This window comes from Brassica oleracea, chromosome C5 (genome assembly GCF_000695525.1).
Source record: "Brassica oleracea var. oleracea cultivar TO1000 chromosome C5, BOL, whole genome shotgun sequence".
NCBI lineage: Eukaryota > Viridiplantae > Streptophyta > Magnoliopsida > Brassicales > Brassicaceae > Brassica > Brassica oleracea.
The window spans coordinates 26,184,885-26,197,367 of record NC_027752.1 but is presented as its reverse complement, the minus strand read 5'-3'; positions in this window follow the sequence as shown (position 1 = coordinate 26,197,367).

Here is a 12,483-nt window from a genome sequence, read left to right as displayed (position 1 = left end):
TAAGCTTTGCCAACATGTTAGAGGCAAAGGGTGCTTCCTTGTTTTGCTATTTTCACAACTAAAGGTTTTCTAGGATTTCTAGTAGATTGGAGAGAAGATGCAAAGAGATTTGTGATTGGAACTCCATTGATATATATCTATTTATCTATGCAATTTTTATACCTTATTGTTGTTGTGAATTGCTTAGCCATGTCTGAGTAGTTCTCTTCGTTAGATTTAGGGTTTAAATAGGTTATGAGGGATTAGCCCCAACTATAGATTGCTAAGTTGTGATATTCATCTTTAGGATTGTCATTAATGTCTGCTTCTAGATTAGCTACCTAGAACTTGCCCTAGGAGTTGTAGATAAAAGCGATAGCTTGCATCTCACTCTGAATCCATCCTAACTGAGCTAAGATTGCTAGAGTAAGGCGAGAGCTGATCTAGGAAGCTTAGTGAGCACATTCAACCCGCACATTAACGCTTGACCAAAAGCGTCGATCGATATTCTAATCGAATAATCGGTCGACGTTTCAACAAGTTTATCGATCGATATTTCCTATAGAATCATCGATCGACACTGGTCATTGGACAAACCTAGAAAGCGAGAGTCTAATGGTTTGTTTATAAGTGTTGAGCTCTATAATATTATGCATAAAACTTATTAAGCATCTGTAGGATTATAATCCTCACTACCTGAATAAAAGTCCTAAGTCTAGCTACTTTCACCTAAGTACCAAAACCCCAATCAATCAATCGAGCAACTACTTTGCTCACAAACCTGCTATTTACATTTAAACATAAATCAACCTATCTTAATCAATCTAATTAGATTTATTAGGTTCCCTAGCTCCCTAAGAATTCGATCCCTAAGTACTATACAACTGAACTTCTTATTTGAGAGAGTAATTCACTTCTTAGGGTAATTTGAGTGAGATCAAACACCAAAAAACTGCTTTTAGGTAAGAGAAGTTTTGAAAGGCCGAGCAAGGAGCAGCAAAACACTAAGGGTTAGAAACATGAGCAGTTCAAGAGATTTGGTGTAAGTCTTTGAACATAGTGACTATTTCACTAAGTCAAGGTTTGTCTTAATCTTGCTGAACAAATTCTTTTAAAAGTGATACTTGTAAATTCATTTTAAAAGGATTTACGTAGTCGTAATTCTTGGAAAGATTACCCTGTGTTATTGTGTGTTTAGTTCGTATTGCAGTTAATTCTCACATTTACAAAATGAGCTCTCAGTTACAACCTCCCAGCCAAGTTTAGTTGGAACTACGCTATTGCAATATTATTCGTCGAGCGGCTGAGTTCACCATCAGTGACGTTTTCCACTGCCTCCATGCCCACGTACGTCAGATCACTTACCTCCAAATACGGCAACACCGTTTACATGAACATCAGACTATGCCAATTTGCCAGAGCTCCACTACAAACACTACATATGTACAACTCAAAAATGGAATTTGAGAACGATAAAAGAGAGGCACAGTACACAGAAGGGTTTAAGGAACATTTCTAGAGAGAATTGGAAAAATGAGGCAATTTGAAGTTCAGTTTGTCTCCATAGAGCTTTTGATCTTTTTGGTCATTTTTGACATGTTTTATCATTCTGTTATAAGAAAAGTAGTAAATTAAAATATAAAAATATTAAAATATTAAAAAAAATAAAAACTATTAGATACATAAGTACATAAGTATGACTATTTATATGCTTTAATTTTCTTTTTAAAATAGTAAAATTATATTTTATTTTATGTCTTATCTAAGCATAGAATACTCATTATATCCATCTACTTAGTTTAGAAAATTGGATACTAAGTATTGTACACATACCTATCGTTGGTTTATAATGTAAACAAAACATTCTTATATATTGTACCTTACCTATAATTTGTTCGGTTTATTCTAGCAAGATATCGTTAATCTACCTGAAGCTTGATAACTCTACGCCTAGGGAATAATAGATTTGTCACCCACTATGCAGTGTTCTACTCTACGTAGGATACATATTATAGCCAAATCATGAAAATATGGAAACTTTCATATTTTGGTTAATGTATTCCGTAAATCTACATGAAATCTACCATAAATGTCGCAGAGTATCTTTTCTCCCACGTTTTTACCTTTTAAGTATTAAATCAGTTACGAAGTATTAGTATTTGTAATTCAGATTAATATATTAATTTAAAGGTATTATGGTATTACAAGGAATTTAAATCCTATTTTCTAAATAATCTTCTAAAAGTTCTACTTTGGACAAACTCAAGTTCTAACTATCCCATTTTTTCCATTTTCATATTTCTATTACAATAATGCTAAGAAGGCTTTCACCACCTCCAGCTATCGGCCAACAATTTGTGTGACAGTAGGACATTTTTTATTCTTTTTTTTTTGTCAACCGGTGCGCCGATGCCATTGCTAGTAGGGTCAAAAGAGATCATCGCTATGCTTCGTATATTGAGAAAGGTGGCCCTTCTTGGCTTCTTCCTATGATTCGTGCAGATGCTCTTGGCACGGTTAATGGGTACTAATGGAAAGCTTGCGTCTGGTTTTCATCTTCTCTGATCCATTTCATTTCATTCCCAACGGAGATGGATGTGAGCAAGGGAGATGATGTTGAGTTTTGGTTTTTTTTTTTTAATTTTGGAGTTTGGGGCCCTGTTGGTTCCACCAAGCTCTGTCTCTTTCGACTATGTTACTCTTTTTTATGAACTGGCTACAAAGCGTTAAAAAAAAAGAAAGGCCCAAATGGGCATACTACAAAGGAGTTACATACATCCCAATTCTCATTAATACAAACTCGACCAAACCATAAACCCAATAATATTAGGCCCAATTTATTGACCTAATATTTCCTTCGAGTTATTACACGCGTCTCTACGAAGTAAGTCTTCAACACGCGTCCTTTTCTGTGTTTACATGAGATTATAGCCAAAATAGGATGACACGTGTCCCTGAACACCACGTGTAGGATGAGAAATCTGAGACGCAACCTCACCGGTGAACCGCCGTCTTCCTGAGCTTTGTCTCCGGGAACTATTTGAAACTCCTTTGCTTCTTATCTTTCGTTCAACCGTCACTTTAGTTAGAACCACCATCAACGCTGCCGGATAATAAACCTGGGAATACTCAGTTGATCTAATAGAATATTTTACCGGACCACCTTCGATATAGGGAAGATGCTAATTCATCTAGATCTCCATCAGAACCAACCAAAATCAATCCAACATCACATTTTCCTTTCCAATCTAGGATACTTTACCCATAAACCGATTTAGCGGCTCCAACATAAGAGAGTAAAGATTGATTCCTTTTGGAAAGGAGAAAGTGCAATCCGAGAGAGAAGAGGAAAGTCTTCCTAAGCAAACGGGATTTTGCTGACAAACTGCGAAAGATAAGGATTACGGTATTTACACCGATCCCTTTCGAAGAACATGGAAACGTCCTTGAAACTTTGCTCCGACTGAAATCGGATACACCACAAAAGTCGCCACTGGAAAGACTAGATCCGCTAACCGGAATAAAAAAGATTTGCCGAGCGAAAGTATCTACAAACAAAAAACAAAAGATAAAAGTGGTTGGTGACCGGCGGCACCGCCACCAGCCACCGGAATTGATTTTCTTTGATGAAAGTTCTAGAGAAATCAGAGGAAAGGAAAGGAAAGAGAGAGAGGGTTTTTGCGTATTTTTGGACTTTTTTTATTCTATTCTTTTGTTATTCATAGAAAATATATAGTTTGACTAAGTCACCACCCATTTACGTAACAACTAATAAAATATATTATTTATCTACTTCGATTAATATGTCAATAAATACACTTCAACAATTTACATTTCGTAGATGTAACCTCTTTTTTGGTTAAACCAAAGATTGTAACTTAAAGTTTAATACTAGTATTGAATCTTTTTCATGTTCTTATAGCATGATTAGTACTAATATTGGTTAACACTAACATATTTATCTATATATGTTCATACTCCAACTCAAATTTGGTACTACGTATATGAACAAAATAATATTTTGTAATATTAATTTAGCAACGCATTAGCAATATTTTTATTTAAATTATTACTACAACAAAACATAGGATTTATGACGAACGATATGTTATTAATTCGTCGTAAATGAAGTGTTACAACGAATAAACAATAATATCAAAATAGTCATAAAACACCCGTTGAAAAAGTTTCGTCTTAAATTTCAGGCACATCGATTCGTTGTCAAAATCTTCCTTAACCTACGAGGAAAGAGTTTGCCATAAATTACTAGGCTTCATTGTAAAGTCCTCGTAAATATTCAAAGTGAACTCGTCGTTTAAGTTGTGTCAACACGACGAGTTTATAAGGAAGTCGATGTTAGTTCCTCATAAATATTTACGACAAATTTACATGTACATCCTCGTATATTCCTTGTAAAATTTTATGAGAAATTTACATCTACATCCACGTAAAATATATGTAAAAAGTTATGAGGAATTATCATGTACTTCATTGTAAGGTATTCATGTTTTTCTCAGAATATTGAATTTTTGTTTTAAAAAAAAATAAAATAACCAAAATTTAAAAATTATTAAATAATTAAATTTGTTAAATAATTAAAATTATTAAATTATTAAAATTATTTAATAATTAAATTTTAAATAATAGAAGTTATTAAATAATAAATATTATTAAATAATTAAAATTATATACAAAAATATTCAAATACATAATATAAAAAAAAAAAAAACTGAAAATAAAGCTAGCGAAGGACGTCGTCGTCTTGGAACTAGTCTCTGGTGATCGTTCTCTCTAACTAAGCTGCCTCCTTATCCGCGGATCAGGACGGTAGATCTGGAATCCCGAGTACTACCCGTCTGTTCCACAACATCCTCTGCATCTACGGATTTCTGTCCGCCATAAGGTCGAGAAGACATTCAAAGGACTCCGTGCGAGCTTGCATAGAATCCAAATCAGACCGCATCCGGGAAGATTCTTCTTCCCGTCTCTGGGAAAAATCGATGTTGACCATGGAATATCGCTAATATTCTTAGCGCTCGCCCCTTTTTATGGACAACCTGTAAAAGAAAATAAAAAATACTTAAATAATAAAATTATTAAATACAAAAAAGGTTAAGTAATAAATAAAAAATCATGAAATTGTATATTACCTCTGAAAATTTTGTCCATGGACAACTGGACGGCCTACCAATCTGGAGACTGCTGCATCAGCTGGGTCATTTTGCAATCTGAGCAGACACGTCATTGTGTATCTTCTCTGACATAGGATCCACGAAAAGACTGCCTTGTGAGTGTGTAGCCCAAAAAGCTCAGAAAGCGATGGTAGCTCTCCGCCATTCTTTGCGGCCTAAAAGATAAAAGTTAGGTCGAATTCAATTAATAAAATTATAATTAATGAAAAAATATTGATATAACATTTATTTACCTTTTGCAGACAAACACCTGAGTGGCATATTTTTGGCATGAAGTGTGAACCATTGACAAATGTCCATGCTCATCACTCGTCGAACGAGAAGTGGAGCACCGCTGCGATTCGGACTGAGTGGGATTTAGTCCAATAGCTGATGAGACCATTCCATACATCTTTTATGAGAGAGGAGGCTTTGCTTCATAGACCCTGAGCTCCAAAATGACCTTCCAGTTGGAGACGGTGTTGCATAGGCACGTCTTCTCCTTCAATACAATTTTTTTCCTTAATCTTCTCGTTAATTCCAATTGACCAATTCTATTTTTCTTGAGAATGAATGTTAGAAAAAAAAATTAAAATATATAGTATACTAATTAAAAATTTAACAGTTTAAATTTTATTTCTTACTAACCGCCAAACACTTAAACCAAGTGGTCTTAATGTACTCCAGTGTCAGGGTCCAATTAGGATGTGTCTCTATAAAATAGCCTTTGACCATGTCAAAATCACTCTGTTGGACATGTCCATCTACCCCAAACCTGGAAAATAATAATAAATAAGTTAAACAAATTTATCGTAAAAATATATTATTTAAATCATAGTAATAGTTTTTTATAAAAAAATATTATGTTACAATAAGTTTCATGTGGTAGATCGGGATCTAAGACATCTAAACCTTCTCATCCCAGCTGGGCGGAAAGATCTTCGACGGTATAATGAGAGTATAGTGCAGCAGGCGACAACAACAAATCATGATGTACTCCCGCTGCAGGGGGAGGAAGAGCACGGTCTGGAGTAACATGATCATGAGGAGCATCGTTGTAACCACATAAGGAGCATCGTTTGTAACCACATGAGGAGCGAGTGGAGGTGCAAAGGGAGGAACCGATGCAAAGGGAGGAACCGGAGGTGCAAGTGGATGTGTCAGTCATAACAATTATGAGATTTTGGGACAAAATCTGGAGCCGTAGAAGGACCCCATGAACTAGATGTGGGATCTCATGTGCTGAATGTCTCACTATAATGTGGTGGTGGACGCTTTCTACGAATCATCTAAAAAAATTTCAAATTAGAAAATTATATATAGAAATTGAAATCCAATTCCACAACTTAATCTCTATAAATTCCACCTAAACATAACTAGCTAAAAAAAAACTTACCCTTTTTGCCGATGGAAACGAGTGGGAGTGAGTTTCAGGGGAACAACCGACGAGTGGGGGAGTGAAATGAGTCCAAGTATAGATATAGAAAATAGGGTTCCTCGTACGGTCATCGTAAATTTATGATAACCTAGCTCATGTTTTTTCTTTACGACAAATTAACAACATTCGGCGTTGTCATTTTACGAGGTATTTACGACGAATACCATTTACGAGAATGTTCCACGTCTAGTGTTTCTTGTTACGTGGAATTTGCGACGAATACCATTTACGACGAATTTTCGAGGAACACTTCTGAATCCCTAAACTTAAATCCCTAAACCCCAAACCATATAATACTAAATCTATTTATACATGATTGTCATAACTTCCACACACATTTATTACATCTTAATTCATCATTAGAGTCTGAAATCATTTATAAATGAAATATATTAATGTTTTCAGAAAGAAACATTAATTAATATTAGTTATGACAATATTACATTATTCAGATTCATCGTTTAAGTTATCATCACAATATTGTACATCACTTTCTTCAAACTCGTCTTTATTTTCTTAATCGGTCTCATCGGCAGGAAGATTTCATATTCACGGTTATGTAAATCAATAAGAAGGATGTCATCGGTTTGTTGTTCATGTACCTCTACTGCATTGACACAAATGCTTGTTGTAAAGAGGTCATCTCCACATATAATTCTATCTCGAGGTGTAATTTTTATTGCAGAAAACCAAGTAATTTTGGAATCTTTGATATGGGGATATGAGATGAAGCTAACTTGGTCTGCTTGAGAAGCTAATATGAAAGACTCAAATTTGTTGTATCTTCGTCTTAAATTAACATCAACAACTCTAAATTTGACGAGGTTGAACCATTCACATTTGAAGAGGATGCATTTCATCTTACTAACCAGGGAATTCTACTTCTATCTTCTCTTGCAAGATCCCATAGAAATCCGTTTCACCTTTCACACATTCTGTAATTCCTCGTTTCCCAACGTTTCCATACTCGTAAGTATAAAAAGTAAAGCCACATTTGAAATACATAGGTAATGTGGTGATCTTTGCAACCGGATCTTGAACGAATTTGTGAAGCCATGTGGGATAATATGGATCATCATAATCAACCTAGTTACAAAAATAACACAAAATTTTGATTAATACAAAAATAACACAAACATTCAATTAATTGATATTATTAATTCAAATATGTAAGTACATGAGTCCTTAACCACTTAACAAAGTGTAGATCTTTTGGTTTGTTCACCTCATCTGTGGATATACGTGGTATCACTTATTTCACTTTAGCAGTAAATAAGCTACAAAATAACAGAATAAGATTAATATATATATATATATATATATGAACAAATGGAGTAGACTTTTAACCCTTACCTTTCAAATAAACGCTTCATATTATCCTCACAACTGATAAGAACATAGGTGTGGGCACTGTGGGAGTCTTCTTGACTTGAACACCAAACATGTTTCAATTTTCCACCTAAACGCCCGATTTGGGAAAAGATGTTTGGAACACCATCAACTACATATGTTGGCGCAATACCACCATTATCATATCTATGTGTAACTCGTTTTTGGGTATGTACTTTTGGCACAAAGAAATAGGATATAAAGTGCGATGTTCTTCAGTCAAACTCCCAGCTACTGTGGAACCTTCCATCTTTGCAAGATTTTTTGTTTTTTCCTTTCAAATGCCTCATAGATCGCTTGTATAGGTACATCCACCGAAAATGAGCAGGTCCACCTTGTTATATCTCATATGGAAGGTGGACTACGAGATGTTCCTTGACATAAGAAACAGAGGAAATATATTCTCTAAGTTGCACAATAAAATCATAATATTTGTCATTGAGTTGTTGGATGACATCTTCAATTAACGTACGTGTGCTTAGATCCCTGAAAAATGCTTCATTAACTTGTATGGTGCAAAAGTAAATATATTAGTAGTTAGTTACTAAGTAAGAAACATGTTATTAATTGGTATTAAAAATTAAAAAAAATATTTTACCTGCAAGCGGTTCATGTATAATTGTTGGAACCAGCTCAGCAAATGCAAATGGAAGTTGACTTTGCATAAACACATGACAATCATGACTCGTCATCCATGTGAATTATTGATCTTGTTCAACACATCTAGAGAGATTTGAAACGTAACCATCGAAAAATTGACTTATGATGCCACCTAGTTTAACATCGTTGTATTTGCTTCTGGTGACAGTCTGAATATAAGAACTGGAACTTTCCATTGTTGTTGATATGTAACTCCCTTCTTGAAAAAATATCAGATAAGTCCAACCTTGAATTTTTGTTGTCTTTTGTTTTTCCTTGGACATTAAATATTGTGTTTATGATGTTGTCGAAAAAATCATTCTCTTTATGCATCACATCAAGGTTGGATGCAAAAGCAGATCCTTCTGGTATGGCATCTCCCAAAATATACTCTTCTTGTGCCAATTGTGATGAACTCCATAATAATCAAACATATTTCCATGAATATGCCAATTACCCCCACGATAAGTTGTTTTTTCAGCACCTTAGTAATCAATATGCTCTTCAATTTGTTCTCAACTTAAATATGGAGGAGGAGTGTCCCATACAACTCTTTTGTTCCTAAACAATGTTTTGTTTCTTCAATACGGATGGTTAACATGGAGAAATTAGTGATGACAATTTAAAACATGTCTTCCTACCATGCTTCAGTTGAAATTCATATGTCATAGCAAGAAAATATGGACAAGATAACCTCTCATGTGATAGCCCAGCCAGATAGTGTCCCATAAGCCGGAAAGTCGCTTATGGTCCACATAAGAACTGCTCGCATCGTAAAATTTGTTTTTGTTGAACAATCATACGTGCTGGCTCCTATTGACCATAACTCCTTCAACTTATCTATCAATGTTTGTAGAAAAATATCTAGTGACCGCTTTAGATGCTTCTGACTAGTGAATAATATGCTCATGAATAGAAATTTTTGTTCCATGCACAACTCTGGTGGTAGGTTGTACATCGTAAGAATGACTTGGCCACAACGAATATTGTCTCGCTGATATTCCAAATTGGCTGAATCCATATGTGCATAACTAAAGTTAAACATTTCAAATATTTCTAGGGAAATCTGGGGTGATTCATATTGAAATGTTTTCATGGTCTTGCATCTGATGGATGAGTGACCTCTCCATCCTTCTAGACATGTTCAGCATGCGATCTTCTCGCTTCAGCAATCCTTTGGGATTGATATAACCTTTTCAACATGTCTGTAATTGGTAGGTAACATATCCTTTGGTATGGTACCCTATTCTGCACACGTCCTTGCGGTTTGAATTGTGGCTTTTTGCCTAAGTAACACTCTTGTTCCTTGTCATCGTCCCTCAAGTAGATTATTCAATAACTGATGCAAACATCAATCATCTCCGAAGGCAACCCAAGACTATAAACCAATTTATGAATCTAGTAAAAAGAATTGGCTGACACGTTGTCCTCTGGCAAATACTCTTTAAACAACTCGGCCCATGCATACATGCAATTCTCATATTAATTATGAATAGTTTTAATATTCATCAACCCACCTGATAGAGACAATTTAGAGACACCTTCTCTACAACCAGTGTAGATTAGTTAATTCGCAACATCTAACATTTCATTAAAAAAATTGCATCTAAATTTGGTTCTTCAAAATTTTCAGTTTCATCAGATATTGTTGTAGTAGTTTCTAACGATGCATATGTTACCATGTCGTGAACTCTACCATGATCAACCATTTGCTCCTAATTTTCATTATTCAAATGATTTGGTTCCTGATCACTATTACCAACATTTTAAAATTATTATTACTACTACTATATTTACTAATTTGGTCCATACAGTTTTACTACGGGAAATTTTGTATTCTTTCACTTCTGACAAGGACAGAACATCTTATTGTTTTCATGTGTGATCGGTATACAACCAGCTTAGAACATGAATATCTCCAGCCCATTGAGAAACTCCTTCGTCACTCTCGTTTCAGAATATTTGTGCGTAGACATCTTACTTCGTAACTCGTATATATTGCCATCACTAGACATTTTTTCATTCACATCTCTATGTTCTTTTTTTTTGGTGTCTTCCATGCTCAAAAGAATATCATATATATGAAATTTTTTTCATTAGTAGGTAAAAAATTTTAGGCTCAATAAAATGTCATATATATATATGTATATGAAATTTTCTTCAATGGTAGGTAAGAATTTAACAATAGATTTATAACGAAACGGTTACAAGTCTTTTACTTCAGTATAACAACGACTTTATGAAAAAATAAGTTAGATATAGTCCACTAAAACTCGTTTTCACCAAAATTTCAATTTTACTCGTCGTCTTTAAACAAATGTAAAGTGTGTCGTCGTTAAATACTCTTCATTTTAGAGCGACTTTAAAAAAATCTTTTCACTCATCGTAAAATCGTCGTAAATTAACATGTGTTTTACTATGAATATTCGTTCTCGTAAATTTATTTCTGCTTTACAACGAGTTAGTTTTTCCACGTAGACTACTCATTAAAAATCATCGTTAATTTACAACGACCATTTTGTCCACGTAAATTTTAGTAATAAATGATATTTTTTCTTCTAGCGTATATTATTTCATCACTTATTAAATAATTGTAAATACAAAAGGATTTTTATTAAGTATTAAAGAATCAATGTCTTTATTTATTGTAATACTAACAAGATGAACCTATGCAAGATTCGGAGGATCCATTCGGAGGCCCTTGTGCTCAGGATCCCAATGATTTATAAAATAAAATAAAAAAAATAAAAAAAAAAATAAATAAAAAAAGGTAAAAGTGTTGTATAAAATTCGTTTTAGCAATTAATCTAAGGCACGAATGCAGATGTGTTCCCGGTTATAAGTCCTGAACAAAGGCAATAAATCCGTTGGTAAGCTACTGCAGTGCCAAAGAAAATTGGTAAAATGAAATGTACATTCTAGTAGACTCTTTATATTATTTTAATATCTTTTATAAAAACTGTACTTATTCGTACCATAAAATAATAAATAGAGTATATCTAGTTAAATAAAATAAAATAAATACGCAAGCAGTGACGTAAGCAAAGACGCAAGCAGTGACGTAAGCAATGACGCAATAACGATGTCGGCACCATTAGATGGAAGACACGTGTACTCAACCAATGAATCAACGCCACAACTATCAAGCCTCTTCGCCTATAAATACACAAGCTATGGAAGCAAAGGACGCATCAGAAGTTCTCCGAAGCCCTCTCGCTCTAAAAATTCTCACTCTAAAAATCTCTGCTCTCACCCCCTTTGTAATACTCTCTACTTATTGTAAGTTTCCAAAAAAATTTGTAATCAAAATCTCGTTATTAATAAAACAAAAGTTTATTCAGTTTTCGCTTTCAAAATACAAAGTTGAGCGAATCTAGTCCTTAGATTCTAGCAGCCCGAATCCAAGAAACTCTGACTAACCGTTAATACCCTAAAAAGTTAATACGGTTTGACAGCAGTATCGGGGAAAAGGTTTTATACGATTTTCTAAAAACCGTTTTTGAAATTATATTCTACACCCTAAACCTAAAGCTCACCTTATTCGAGTCAGACGCTGTTTAGTTACGTTCCCGGTAGTAAGTCCTAAGAAGGCAGTGAAACCATTGGTAAGTTCTAGTTGCGTCAAACCCGAAACCGGTAAGTCTTTTAAGTTTAGTATGCGCATGAATTAAATTTCGATGGCATCATCCTTTAGAAATCTGTTTAAACCTAAACAAACATCTACATCTAAATCAACAGTTAATTCACGAGAAATTATAACAAAAATTTCTTCTTTAAACAATGAATTATCGAAAAATCATTTACCACATATTAACCCTGAACAAATATATCAAATTGGAACATTCGATTTTAAATCAGATTATTCAA